The sequence below is a fragment of the Dermochelys coriacea genome, chromosome 2, assembly GCF_009764565.3.
Source record: "Dermochelys coriacea isolate rDerCor1 chromosome 2, rDerCor1.pri.v4, whole genome shotgun sequence".
NCBI lineage: Eukaryota > Metazoa > Chordata > Testudines > Dermochelyidae > Dermochelys > Dermochelys coriacea.
Window position 1 is genome coordinate 248,703,790 of NC_050069.1, and position 14,794 is coordinate 248,718,583.

Genomic DNA, 14,794 nt, shown 5'->3' on the forward strand with positions numbered 1-14,794 from the left:
AGAGATAGAGGTGGTTAGGGACTATTTAGAAAAGCTGGACGTGCACAAGTCCATGGGGCCGGACGAATTGCATCCGAGAGTGCTGAAGGAATTGGCGGCTGTGATTGCAGAGCCCTTGGCCATTATCTTTGAAAACTCGTGGCGAACGGGGGAAGTCCCGGATGACTGGAAAAAGGCTAATGTAGTGCCCATCTTTAAAAAAGGGAAGAAGGAGGATCCTGGGAACTACAGGCCGGTCAGCCTCACCTCAGTCCCTGGAAAAATCATGGAGCAGGTCCTCAAAGAATCAATCCTGAAGCACTTAGAGGAGAGGAAAGTGATCAGGAACAGTCAGCATGGATTCACCAAGGGAAGGTCATGCCTGACTAATCTAATCGCCTTTTATGATGAGATTACTGGTTCTGTGGATGAAGGGAAAGCAGTGGATGTATTGTTTCTTGACTTTAGCAAAGCTTTTGACACGGTCTCCCACAGCATTCTTGTCAGCAAGTTAAGGAAGTATGGGCTGGATGAATGCACTATAAGGTGGGTAGAAAGCTGGCTAGATTGTCGGGCTCAACGGGTAGTGATCAATGGCTCCATGTCTAGTTGGCAGCCGGTGTCAAGTGGAGTGCCCCAGGGGTCGGTCCTGGGGCCCGTTTTGTTCAATATCTTCATAAATGATCTGGAGGATGGTGTGGATTGCACTCTCAGCAAATTTGCGGATGATACTAAACTGGGAGGAGTGGTAGATACGCTGGAGGGGAGGGATAGGATACAGAAGGACCTAGACAAATTGGAGGATTGGGCCAAAAGAAATCTAATGAGGTTCAATAAGGATAAGTGCAGGGTCCTGCACTTAGGATGGAAGAATCCAATGCACCGCTACAGACTAGGGACCGAATGGCTCGGCAGCAGTTCTGCGGAAAAGGACCTAGGGGTGACAGTGGACGAGAAGCTGGATATGAGTCAGCAGTGTGCCCTTGTTGCCAAGAAGGCCAATGGCATTTTGGGATGTATAAGTAGGGGCATAGCGAGCAGATCGAGGGACGTGATCGTTCCCCTCTATTCGACACTGGTGAGGCCTCATCTGGAGTACTGTGTCCAGTTTTGGGCCCCACACTACAGGAAGGATGTGGATAATTTGGAAAGAGTACAACGAAGGGCAACGAAAATGATTAGGGGTCTAGAGCACATGACTTATGAGGAGAGGCTGAGGGAGCTGGGATTGTTTAGTCTGCAGAAGAGAAGAATGAGGGGGGATTTGATAGCTGCTTTCAACTACCTGAAAGGGGGTTTCAAAGAGGATGGCTCTAGACTGTTCTCAATGGTAGCAGATGACAGAACGAGGAGTAATGGTCTCAAGTTGCAATGGGGGAGGTTTAGATTGGATATTAGGAAAAACTTTTTCACTAAGAGGGTGGTGAAACACTGGAATGCGTTACCTAGGGAGGTGGTAGAATCTCCTTCCTTAGAGGTTTTTAAGGTCAGGCTTGACAAAGCCCTGGCTGGGATGATTTAACTGGGACTTGGTCCTGCTTTGAGCAGGGGGTTGGACTAGATGACCTTCTGGGGTCCCTTCCAACCCTGATATTCTATGATTCTATGATTCTAAAAAGAAAAGGAGTACTTGTGGCACTTTAGAGACTAACAAATTTATTTGAGCATAAGCTTCTGTGAGCTACAGCTCACTTTATCGGATGCATTCAGTGGAAAATACAGTAGGGAGATTTATATACACAGAGAACATAAAACAATGGGTGTTACCATATACACTGTAAGGAGAGTGATCACTTAAGATGAGCTATTACCAGCAGGGGGGAGGGAGGAAGAAAACCTTTTGTAGTGATAATCAAGGTGGGCCATTTCCAGCAGTTGACAAGAATGTCTGAGGAACAGTGCTTACAGACAGCCCCCCAACCTGAAGCAAATACGCACCAGCAACTACACACCACACAACAGAACCGCTAACCCAGGAACCTATCCTTGCAACAAAGCCCGTTGCCAACTATGTCCACATATCTATTCAGGGGACACCATCATAGGGCCTAATCACATCAGCCACACTATCAGAACTCGTTCACCTGCACAGCTACCAATGTGATATATTCCATCATGTGCCAGCAATGCCCCTCTGCCATTTACATTGGTCAAACTAGACAGCCTCTATGTAAAAGAATAAAAGGACACAAATCAGATGTCAAGAATTATAACATTGAAAGACCAGTCGGAGAACACTTCAATCTCTTTGGTCACTCGATTACAGACCTAAGAGTGGCTATTCTTCAACAAAAAAAACTTCAAAAACAGACTCCAACGAGAAACTGCTGAATTGGAATTAATTTGCAAACTGGATACAATTAATTTAGGCTTGAATAGAGATTGGGAATCGATAGATTATTACACAAAGTAAAACTATTTCCCCAGGTTATTCCCTCCCCCCTCAGACGTTCTTGTCAACTGCTGGAAATGGCCCACCTTGATTATCACTACAAAAAGGTTTCTTCCTCCCCCCACCTGCTGCTAATAGCTCACCTTACCTGATCACTCTCGTTACAGTGTGTACGGTAACACCCATTGTTTCATGTTCTCTGTGTATATAAAATCTCCCCACTGTATTTTCCACCGCATGCATCTGATGAAGTGAGCTGTAGCTCACGAAAGCTTTGGCTCAAATAAATTTGTTAGTCTCTAAGGTGCCACAAGTCCTCCTTTTCTTTTTGCGAATACAGACTAACACAGCTGCTACTCTGAAACCTGTATTTTACTGTTACCTCATCCTCCTCTCCACATATTTCATCCATCTACTACACTCAGAAACAGGGAATATCTTTTTGCTACATTTGGCTATGATTGGGGCCTCCATGCATTACCAAAATAAAAATGAGGAAATGAAAAAACCCCTCAGAGGAATAATACAGTGTAAGTACCAATTTTTTTTAACTACATTGACCTTTTAGAGAAAGTCTCACATTAGATTTTTTTTTCTTGATGGCTAACACAAGCAGGCAATTGAAAAAGAGAAGGAAGAAAAACATAATACAACAAAGCGCCATTTATCAGATTTGCTTCCATTTGCCCTGTGTCAGACTTCTATAGGAATTGACCACTCCCTTTTTCTCCCATCACCAACCATTGTGTGTATTTTTTTTCCTCACTGTAACTAAAACATTCATTAAACCTGAGGCAGTAGAGGTTATAATTGTTTTGCAGAGCCCTTGTTATAAATCATACAGAACCAGCAGTAGCTTGTCATTTTTGTGTGCAAGCACTCCATTGCAGTAGCATGTGGAAGAGAAACAAGGTCCTTAATCTTTAAAAACAAAAGGTCTCTGGTTTAACTTACTCATTTCCCCAAGAATGAATACTGAACCACTTTTTCTAAGGGGAAGAATAAAGCCCTACATATCTGATAAGGCTTGAACCCATTACTGGAACCATGACACTCTTTGCTGCCTTTGCAAGCTGTACACTTGGAATAGTCAAGTGCAGCAATCTGAACAGAATTCCTATGGGTACCTGTCCATCACTAGTAGAGCCCTGTGTGGATACAAAATTTGTATCTGCGTCCCATTCACAAAAATGATCTGTGGATATAAAGCTGATATCCACGGATTTGATGTGAAGAGGTGGTGGGGCTCTAGGTTGAGTGGGAGTGTCCCTCCATTAAAGGGGAGGTGATGGGGGGCTCTAGGTTGAGTGGGAGTGTCCCTCCATTAAAGGGGAGGTGGTGGTGGGGTTCTAGTTTGAGTAGGAGTGGCCCTCCATTAAAGGGGAAGTGCTGTTGGGGTTCTAGGTTGATTGGGAGTGTCCCTCCATTAAAGGGGAGATGATGGGGGGCTCTAGGTTGAGTAGGAGTGTCCCTCCATTAAAGGGAAGGTGGTGGGGGGTTCTAGGTTGAGTGGGAGTGTCCATTAAAGGGGAAGTGGTGGTGGGGTTCTAGGTTGAGTAGGAGTGGCCCTCCATTAAAGGGGAGGTGATGGGGGGCTCTAGGTTGAGTAGGAGTGGCCCTCCATTAAAGGGGAGGAGGTGGTGGTGGGGTTCTAGGTTGAGTAGGAGTGGCTCTCCATTAAAGGGGAAGTGGTGTTGGGGTTCTAGGTTGAGTGGGAGTATCCCTCCATTAAAGGGGAAGTGGTGTTGGGGTTCTAGGTTGAGTGGGAAGTGTCTCTCCATTAAAGGGGAAGTGGTGTTGGGGTTCTAGGTTGAGTGGGAGTGTCCCTCCATTAAAGGGGAGGTGGTGGTGGGGTTCTAGGTTGAGTAGGAGTGTCCCTCCATTAAAGGGGAAGTGGTGGTGGGGTTCTAGGTTGAGTGGGCATGTCCCTCCATTAAAGGGGAGGTGGGGGGACTCTAGGTTAAGTGAGGGGTGCCCCCCGTTAAGGGAACCTGGAGGCGTGATTTAGAGCTCCCCTTTCCCACGGTAGCCATGCTAGTGAAGCAAAGGTTAGGCGTGCCCGGCCTTTGCGAAGGAGGTGGGGCGGGCAGCCGTTATCTGCCTTGAACGCTCCCCCCAATTAAAGGGAGGTAGCGCGCCCCAGTGGGGGACACTATGACTAGTTCTCTATCCATACTGGTCCCTTTAATTTTTCCGGCTGCAGCAGCAGCGAGGGACGGCGTGGAAGAAGTCACATTCCTCCGGTGGGCGTGCTCGGTGCGAGGGGGGGGGGGGAGAAGAGGATCTGCCCTCCCCACTCCGCGCGCATATGCAGGGCCGGGGACGGCACCTGGTCACGTGCCGAAACGCGTCATGCCGCGCGCGGGGTCCGCTCCGCCAATCATCGGCGGCTGCTGCGGGCTGGGGAAGCTTTAGCGACGGCCAATATCTTCCGCTGGCGAAGGCGGGACTTCCGCCGGGAGCCGGAAGCGGGGCTGCGGGTCTCTCATGCGAGCGGGGTGTTGCGGCTTCTGAGATCAGAGACGTTTTGGGCCCCAAGTACCGCCGCCGCCTCCTTGTCCACGCCCCCCCCCTTCCCCGCCGCCGCCGCTGCCGCTTCCTTCCCCCGGGTCCCGCTCTCCATCCTCCTCCTCCTGGGATCCGGCAGCAGCGAGGCCCTGGTGGTGGCGGCGGCGGAGAGAAGCCCCGGCCCCCGCGGAGACCCCGGCAGGAGTGAGAGGCGCCCCAGCCCCCGCGGAGACCCCGGCAGCGGCCCCAGCATCGACCTCAGCGGAGACGCGAGCGGCCCGGGCGGCAGTGGCTGTTGGTGACGGGTGAGTTGAAGGGGCCTCCCTGGGCCCACTCCCTCCCCTTGGCCGGCCTCGCTCCGGCTCCTCCCTGTGCTGCGACCCGCCACCTCCTCTCACCGGGGAGGCGGCCAGGGCCGCCATCTTCCTACCCGCAGATCCTGCTCCTGCGGGAGTTGGATCCCGGCACCGGGCGCTGCTGGTCGTGGCGAGTGCGAGTTCCTCGGTGTGGGGCCGGGCCGGGCCCCCGAGCTGTGTCGGCTGCTCAGAGCCCCCCATGGTAGCTGCCCCCGCCTTGCTGGGGAGCGCCCAGCGCACTCCCCTACCCGGGGGCTGGATCTCCCGGGCGGGAGCCGCAGCCAGTCGCTGCCTAAAGCGGCTCTGCCTCCCCGCCCTGGTCTGGCCTCGCCTCCTTGACAGGCAGTCTCAGCGGAGATCCGGCCCCGCGGCAGAGTCGCTCCCTTCGAGGCCGGGATGGGGGCGGGGGTGTCGAGGAAAGATACGAGTAGCTCCATAAAGCTTTTGCAAAGCGTCACAGCCGTGCGCTGCCTTTGGCGGGCGGAGACGTGGGGTCCTTGCACAGCCTCACTCAGCCAGGCGCTGCTGCCTGGATTCCTGTAGCCAAATCTTCCCCTGGACACAAATGAGTTAATAAGCCTAGGAGCTTCAAAGGCACGTGTACGAACACGTCAAAAGAAGCACCAGCAAAAAGTATTGGGTCCTCAGGTATTGCTTTTCAAGTGTGGTTGCTGTTGGTTCCTCCATGTGCTGCTTCAGCCAAGTTTTCTCCTCTTTTAGTTTGTACAGATGCTCAAAATTACTACTTCACATGTTCAGTGCTTTCAATCACCATGTTGCATGTAAGTCCTGTGAGGCAGAAGAATATCACTATTTCTACTCTGTGGGTGTGGATATTGAGGCAAAGTGAAGTTGAGATTTGCCTGTGGTCACAGGGAGAGCTGATTTCAGACCCAGTTTGAGTCACAGGTGGGGTTAAAAATCAGGAATTCTGACTTCCAGTCTATTACTTGCTCTCCTAGATCATGTCTGTGGTTTAGTTTTTCTGGCCTTCATCTGAAAGCTCAACAACATTTGGTTAAGAATCTAACTTAAGTGAAGTAAGAGAAAGGGGTTGCACGTTGGAGCCCTTCATGCAACTTTTTCCAAACTTCACTTTGTGCTGTGAATCTGATTGGGCTTTTTAGAACTACTGTTATTTCCCAAATGATATTTTTTTCCCAAAACTTACCTGAGCAGTTCTATCTCTAGGGCTGTATATCTGACATGTCAGTTACTGTACACCTTATCAAATCAGCTTTCTAAGAAAATGTGTTCTGAAATGTAAAGTTAATCAACATACATTTTATTAGTAGTTTCACATCTTTGCTATTAGAATAGGACTTTAGCTTTCTAAATGTTGAAAGAACTGGGATGATACCTGAGAGGCGTACAATGTAAATGGTGCTTTATTTTTCTATATAGTATATAGAAGTGGATATTTTTCTGCCCCAGAATGCTGAAACTTGTATTGTGGTCTAGCTTTCAATAATACAGTAACACTTTAAACATTTTTAATTGGTTTAATATATTTGAAATAAATGATTACTCGTATAGAACCTCAAGTGAAAAAAGCTAGGTTAGTTTTTTTTTTTTTTAAAATCCATATTCGAACAAGAAAGTGTTTGTTCCAACTTGTGCTAAAGTATAAAGTGTTTTCTTAACTAGTTTTCTTAACTGGTATATTTTCAAGATATATCACAAGTGCATTACCACCTTAAAACTTCTAGTACCTTTCCCTGGTTATTCTTGTCTTCAAATTCCCACACTTTTATATATTGGAAAAAGAAGGCCTGCATAGGAAAATTCTGTAACTTGTATCACTTGCTTTTAACTTTATATTGCATGCCTTCATACAAGAATACTATATAAAAAGGTATGGTCCGATCTAAATATTGGGTTCATGCATCAGTTGAAATAAATTTGCTTCCACGGTTTTACAGCTGAGAACTTATTTTTAACACTGTTACAGAACAACATGGAGGTGTTAGACCAGGACCCTTTCTTCCTTTGAGACACTGATAACTATTTAGGTCATTCTCAAAAGTTGTTTTTAAACTGATGAGAATAGAGTTAAATATTAACTACTTGCCTTATTTTACAGAAATGAAAGTAAATAATAGTTTTTGTCTAAGCTAAATGTTTTGTGAAGAACTGCAGTTCTTTGTCGTCACTTTAAATCTCATAACTGGCGATAGGGTTTAGCTTTAAATCAGTTATGAGCTTAATAGGCATGGTAATTTAATGATAAACTTTTATAACTGTTTATATTAAATATTGAACATTTAGCTGGTAGTAACTATGCAACTGCGATATGTTGAAAACATGGAGGGAAGGCATATTCATGTAATCCACATAAAGTGTATTCAATCCAATGATAACGAAAGGTGACAGGGAAAGGGGTATAAAGTACAAGCAAGGTGATCAGGTTTTGATGATACATGTCTTATCAGTTAAAAATAACCAAGGAACCTTTAAACTGAACAGTTTTGCCTCCTGTTATCCCTGCACCATTCATCACCTTTATCTCCCCAATTTTGATTCCAGTGTCCTTGTACCACATTTCCTACCTTAGACCCTTCCACTTTTCATAAACAGCAGACGGCTTACAAGAAAGAAGTCAATCACATGATCAACTTGTTTCTTGTATTTGTCCTGGAAGAAATGGGTCTTGAGGAAGGATTTAAATGGAGAGGGTAGTGGCCTTGCTAACCAGCTCAGGTAAGATATTCTGTGCTGTCGGGGAAGACTCCACAAATCAAAGCAGAACAACGGTTGTAAGAAAAGCTAACAAATGGAGTATCAATGCTTGGCATCGCTGGCAGAAAGAAGATGGTGTAAGAGACAAGGTTGGATAAGCAAAGGAAACCTGTTTTCAAGCTTGGGAAATATAAAGCCATATTTTTCAGGCATGACATGTTGCTTCATTATATCAGGGAGATGTGCTGTCAAAAATGATAGACTCCAAATGGCAAGTTATATATTTTAAAGAACAAAATAAATATATATTTAGGTGTTCGCTGGTAGAATAGCTAGTACTAGTCAAATGTGAACAGATACAAACTGTATGTCCTTGTTGATTAAGATATTTCCAAGCCCTTTGTAATCTTAAGATGTTGCTATTCTGGAAATAAGTCTTGAGAAATAAGATATTAACTAAATAGTTATGTGGTTAGTGACTTTTTTTTTTTTTTAACTAATTGCTTCATCAGACACTCCAATTACAAAGCTGAATCTAAAAATTGTCTCGGGAAACTTTATGCTGAAGTTCTGGTAAGACTGAAATCTTTTAGTGTTGGTACTCATAATGGTACTTTTTACAGGTTATGGTGCTGTCTCAGGTTGCCCCACAATGAAGCTTTGCTAGTGCTGATCGTTGTTCAAACAAGGAACGGATGAATCAACCGGCCAATGTCCAAAAGCAGTTTGCTTACTCATACCCAGTGGCTGGAAGGTTTTATGCTTAAATGAGTCAATACCGCCTTATTTCAAAATGTCTTACTCTAAGAAATCAAAAGAATAGAGAAAAATTAAACAGACAGTTAAAATAAGTGTCTTGAACTTCCTGAAACTAATTATGGCTGTTAAACTGAGTTATGATGTATATTGTGTTTTGCTGTCCTCAGGTGCTTTTGAGAACTACTATGTCCACCAAATGCATCCGATGAAGTGAGCTGTAGCTCACGAAAGCTTATGCTCTAATAAATTTGTTAGTCTCTAAGGTGCCACAAGTACTCCTTTTCTTTATGCCTACACTGTAACTTTTCCAGTTAACACAGCAACAAAGGTGGGCAGAAATTAATTACCCACAGTGGAATTTGACTAGATCACTGGGGTTGATGTCCTTAATCCTGCCTACATTGCCACCCAGTCTCTGATAATTAGTCCTGTTATGCCTGAAGGATGGCACAGTGAATTGCATGGTTCTCCATACTCTTCTTCTAGGTAGCTGAGAATAGCACTGCTTATTTTTCTGTTTCTCATCTAAGTATTCACCTGATGCACTTTGGCTTGTGATATTTAACAAGATTCTCCAAAGTGTTATGATTAGAGCTGGGTGAATAATTGGTGGGTTTTCTTTTCAGCTCAGTGACTGAACTGGCTTTTCTCACTGAAACAAACACAAATTTCAGTTAGGGTTTTTTCAGTTTTTTGTGTTTTGTGGGGTGTACCTTTTTTTAAAACAAATCCATCTACATTTCAAAATGACATTTTGAAACACACATGTTTCATTTAAAAAATTGAAATGAACAGTTAAGTTTTTTCAATTTTTTTTCTATTTGTTTATTGGGTTGAAAATTATTTGTGAATTTGACAAAGTTTTGGCCAAATAAAAAAAAGCAGTGAGGAATTTGGGGAGGGGGAGAATGGGAAGAAATTGAAAAAAATTGAAGTGGTTCACTTCAGTTGCCCCAGAACCACATTTGTGGGTGAAAACTATTTGACCAAAAAATTCCGAGTTCTGATGCAGGTTGACATTTTATCTTGCTCCATGGTATCAAGATATTGATACGGTTTCAGAGCAGTATAGTGGTGTTCGTTGTGCTGAAGTATTTTGACTGTGGGGAAGTTAAGGATGGAGTATTAGATTTGAATCCAGGCTGAAATTTTGAAACAAGTCCATCCTTTAACAATGAGCCAAAAAACCTGAATTACCATTTTCAGAGTAGCTGAACTTACCAGTAGCTCTGATTACAAATGTGACTGTTAGACTAGCTATAACTAAAAGTGCACTACAGTAGGTGTCTTTGTGAACCAGTTTGCTTATTTTTAAAAGATTGTGCATTAGTATTATATTTTGGGCTGGAGCATGGATTAGTTGCAAAAAATAATGTTGAAGTGATCGACCTCCATTGCGCTATTTAATTCATTTTTTGTCAAATATAAAATCTTACGTAATCATGGTCAATAATTCAAGGTAGAATGTCCTAAAAGTGAGGAAAATGACAAGTTTAATGAACATACATTTGTGACCACTTTAAATTAGTATAGTTTATAAAGACTTGTATCTTGCCTTTAGGACATTCACAAGCATAAGCCAAAAGATTCTTAAATTACATCGGAAAAGTTTTTTGGAGTGACCTCCAGGGAAACTCAGAAGGAAACTGACTTTAGATTGTCCTGTAAAAGAAATTTAACCATTTTTTTAATTAAAAGAATCTTCATGAATTGAGCCAACATTTTCATTGAAAGAAAACTGGTTCTTTACCTGCACTATCAATTATATTTGATCTTATAGTATAACTCCCACTTGGGCTTTGAATGTGTCAGCACTTTTATTTTGCTGTCATGCTCCAAAGATCTGCTGTGGTTGAAGAAAACATAGTGTACCAGTACTACCATAGTTTCCCCACTATATGCTCTGGTCAGTCCTAACTCTAGCAAATATCCTAGTGACTTTTTAAATCCTGTTGATTGCCCGTTTTTTTTTTTTTTTTTAAAAATGGGCAATCAAACATTAAATATATAGTCGGTCTTAAACTAAGCAGTCATGCAAATTGGTTGGATAACACCACTTTCTTAAAAAACCTGATGAATCATGCAAACTGCATGTGAAGGTTAGACTATTTCTCAAAGCACTAAAAAATCAAATGATCTCCTAAGTCTCAAACGTCAGTGAAATGTTTTTACTTAAATAAGGAAAACGCTCGTTTTGGACTCAAAATATGCAGTTTTAGAATATATATTTCAATTGTTTAGAATATAAGCTCATTAAGATCTGTTGAATTAGACCAGACTTTTGACCTAAACCTTGGTAGTGCCCATTAAATTAACTTTATAGCTTCAAGATGAAACTTTGTCTTGTATCTGATTGCTAGAGCAAGAGGCAGTGTTCCAATCAATACCTTGGTATCAAGTACCAAGGTAGCTGTAATAGTCTGTATCTACAAAAACAACAAGGAGTCCAATGGCACCTTAAAGACTAACAGATTTATTTGGGCATAAGCTTTCATGGGAAAAAAACCCACTACTTCAGATGCATGGAAAATTTCAGATGCAGGCATTATTATACTGACTCTTGAAGAGAAGAAATGTGAAGAAGAAATACCTTGGTAGTATCTGGTTTATTAAGGGAAGGTACTTAAGGCAAAGTGTCAGCCCAGAGTTAGACTTCTCTCTCTTTCCTTGTTGGGTTAAGTCATGCCTTTGTTTTAGAGGTGTATAGTTGTACTGAAATATGAAACTACAGTATCATGGACCAGAGGTTTTCTAACTGGAAGGGCAGACCACTCTGGGGGGTGTGGAATATACTCTGGGGAGGGAGGGCATGAGAAGTTCTGGTGGGGGGGACTTATTGCACACATTTTACCTACAGCAACGAATAACCTGAAAAGCTGATTCTTCCAGACCTATCCGGTCCTCAGATGGTGCTGTGCATTTTGGCAGTTTTCTGTTTAGCTTGCATAGCGTTGTACAAAGTTGTTGCTATCTGTCGTTAATCCGTTTGCTATGAGGCGGTGTGCCCATTTAATTGTAAGCATGGACCACAATTGCAGATTTGCTTTTGCTCATTTTACAATGGATTGTTGGTTTAGTCTCATGAAAGGGAAATTCATCTTTCCTTAGTCATGTGAATCTCATCACCTTCACCTGACCGCTAGGATTAATAGCCATGTGAAATAAATGTAGAGAAACTTGTCAGTTCTCCTCTTCTCCCCCCTCCCCCCTTCACTCTTAGTTTTAGATTTATTTAGAATGCATTGTGGCTCAGTATCTGGTACCTGGAATTTTTTTTTTTTTTTTACAGTTTTGCATATGTATTGACTAGAAATAAAAGAACAAAACTACTAATCTTGCTGCAAGTGTAGAACCTTTGAAATGTCCAAGTGTGGTTTTTGCTGGGGTTTTTTTTTTTTTTTTTTTTTTTTTTGCCTTAAGTGGTGAACCTTAAGCCTCTTCTTGAACCTTTTGTTAGGTCATAGGGTCATGTGTGACCATGGCTGTTACTTAAAACTGCTGACTAGCTTGGAGGGAAATACTGCAAAGCTGTGAGATTACTTAACCCTGTCTTCTTAAACTGTATTGTTTGGAGCACCATGTGCATATGTGTATAAATAAATCAGCTTATACTTTCACTTAAATCATTAGTAAACCTGTAAAATCTTTTGATGTGACCAGGAGGCTCCAGTTAGCTGTCTTTTGAACCGCTTCTGCCTAGAAGTTTAAATCTTGTGATTTGGCCAGCTGAGGAGCCAGTGTAGACAACATCTACATGGATGTAACACAACCATAGCCCTCAAGTCCAAGACGAGCTTTATTTTTTCTGTTCCTAGAACACATTTATTTGTTCATCAGTGTGCGTTGATCACTCGTAATGCCTTTCTGTGTGCATACTTAAAGGGGTGGGATGGAAATGTTATGCAGTTTGTAATCCAAAGGGCCTTCATGGAGACTATGAAGGCCAGAATGTTGTAGCAATTGGGTGTTGGTGAATTAGCTGATTCTCTTTAATGTGGTCTTGACCTCTTAGTAGAGCTGTAAAACCATTTTTCTTTCTCTTGTTTAAATGTGCTTTCTTTAGCTCTGCTTTAAAAGCAAGACTTGTTTGTTGGTGTAAGAAGAGCTAGCATAGCCATTTGTGACAGTTGTAGGCTTCAAGTGCTGGAGACTACGATCTCCCAGCCTGTTCTTTCTAGGCGTATGGTTATCTAAAGATTGTTGAGGAGCTTTGTTTTAGATTTGAAATTTACAAAATGCCATTTTGTAAAGCATATTGAAACATGTAAATACTACAGTGAAACTAGACAGCTTTTCAGGGCTCTTATCGAAGTGTTTACAGTTTTCTTCTTCAAAGTAGGTGAAACAATAATAAAACGGAGCAAAAAAAGTTAATACTTGTATAGAGAATTTTAATAAGTGCAGAAAAATCGATTCCTCTCACCTGGTTCTGGTTTTCTGGTCCTTGATCACTGAATGTGTAGGCAGTAATAAACTATGGCTTCATCTTCAGCAAGAGACACCTGTTTTCCACCCATCTCCAAGCTTGTAGTCAATAGGTACTGAGGTATGTAATATAATATTTAGCAATTGTATAGAGCTCTAATTTTTCAAAATGCTGTACCAACACTAACTACCCCCTTAGCCTGTGAGGTAGGAATGGCAAGTAGTATCCCTGTTGTACAGAATGAAAACTGAGGCAAAGATTAACTGAGTTTACTTACGCTGACCTGGGGTTAGAATGCTGAAGCAACTAGCTCCCAACCAGATGTTGGCACCACCATGTGGCATGAAGGACACTTGAGAAAATTACCATACTTAGTGATGGACATTGGGTGGGTTATGTCATTCAATCATTCAACATTACTTGAAAAATTACCCCGGGCCTCAAAGTTTTTACCACATACGCTTGTGTCCATGTACGGATATGTTGCTGACCCCTGCTCCCAACTCTGTGGTTGTTCCTAGATTATGTTGCCTTTTATTCAGACAGCTGTTCGGTTTCTGATTCAAAAAGTAAGTGATCACTAACCAACCAGCTCGCTTTCTTTGGTTTCAGTGCAGGAGTTCACTTGAGACTGTTGTGGGAATTCTGCATCTTACTACAAATGCAACCCCCTGACATGACTTTGAGGTCTGACAGTGGGGCTTGGCATCTGCCCTGCTGCCGGTAGCCCTTTAGAAAATAGCAGAGCAGTAGCAGAGTGAAATCGACTTGACTTGTGTCGGTTTCACTCCAGAAGCTCTAGCACCCAAAGCAACATTTACAGTGCTCTACTTGCAGTACTCTGCTGTTGCTGAGGATGCTTCCTTGGGGAGGAGGAAGGAAGAAACAAACCCAGGTCTCTTCCTCCCATCTTCTTCTTCTTCTTTTTTTTTCCCCTCCCCGCCCCTCACAAATGATATTAATTTTTGTTTGGTTTCTTCATTGTGCCCCTCATAACAGAAGATAACGTTTATTTGCCTGCAACTCCTGCACAGTTACCCAGCTGATAGAGAGGAATTGCCTCAATTAACTCCACTGCTGTTCTCATTGGTGAAATACTATTGGTAAGGGCAGCCGTAAAATTAGGGAAGGAGACCGTATGGGAGGTTATATAGTCACAAACTGAGTTCAGAGGAAAGTGACTGACTAGTGTTCTGATGACTACTCATTTGGGATGCTCTCCCCTTTTGTCTGAGGTAGCAGAGGCTGTGAATGCCTCCTCTTGAGAGTGAGGGAATTCCTGGCCTAGCGTTAGCTGCTTGTTGACCTAAAATTAAGACACTTGCCTAGGGTGTGAGAAATCTAGATGTGAAACTTGAGCAACCCTCTGTCCTCAATTACACTCTATATTTAAAAAAAAAAAATGAAAGAATATTCACTGTTATGGAGGGGCTCTGGGTGTGAGGGGTGTATGGGGATACTGACAGACACTCCCTTAGGGTATGTCGACACTATAAAATTAAGTCGAATTTATAAAGTTGGTTTTTAGAAATCTTTTTTATATAATCAATTGTGTTCCCCCACACAAAATGCTCTTAGTGCATTAACTCAGCAGAGTGCTTCCACAGTACCAAGGCTAGCATCGACTTCCAGAGTGTTGCACTGTGGGTAGCCATCCCACAGTTCCAGCAGTCTCCGCCACCCATTGGAATTCTG

At 43.0% G+C, this 14,794-nt stretch overlaps 1 protein-coding gene across 1 annotated transcript in view; it reads left to right on the forward strand.

Annotated features, from left to right (window-relative positions):
• The first annotated feature begins 5,053 nt into the window (after positions 1-5,053).
• The window catches only part of LARP4B (La ribonucleoprotein 4B), a 108,686-nt gene continuing 98,945 nt past the window's right edge, over positions 5,054-14,794 (forward strand). The window contains exon 1 of the mRNA XM_038390356.2: positions 5,054-5,184. The gene's annotated coding sequence lies outside the window, so the exon portion shown is untranslated. The remainder of the gene's footprint in view (positions 5,185-14,794) is intronic.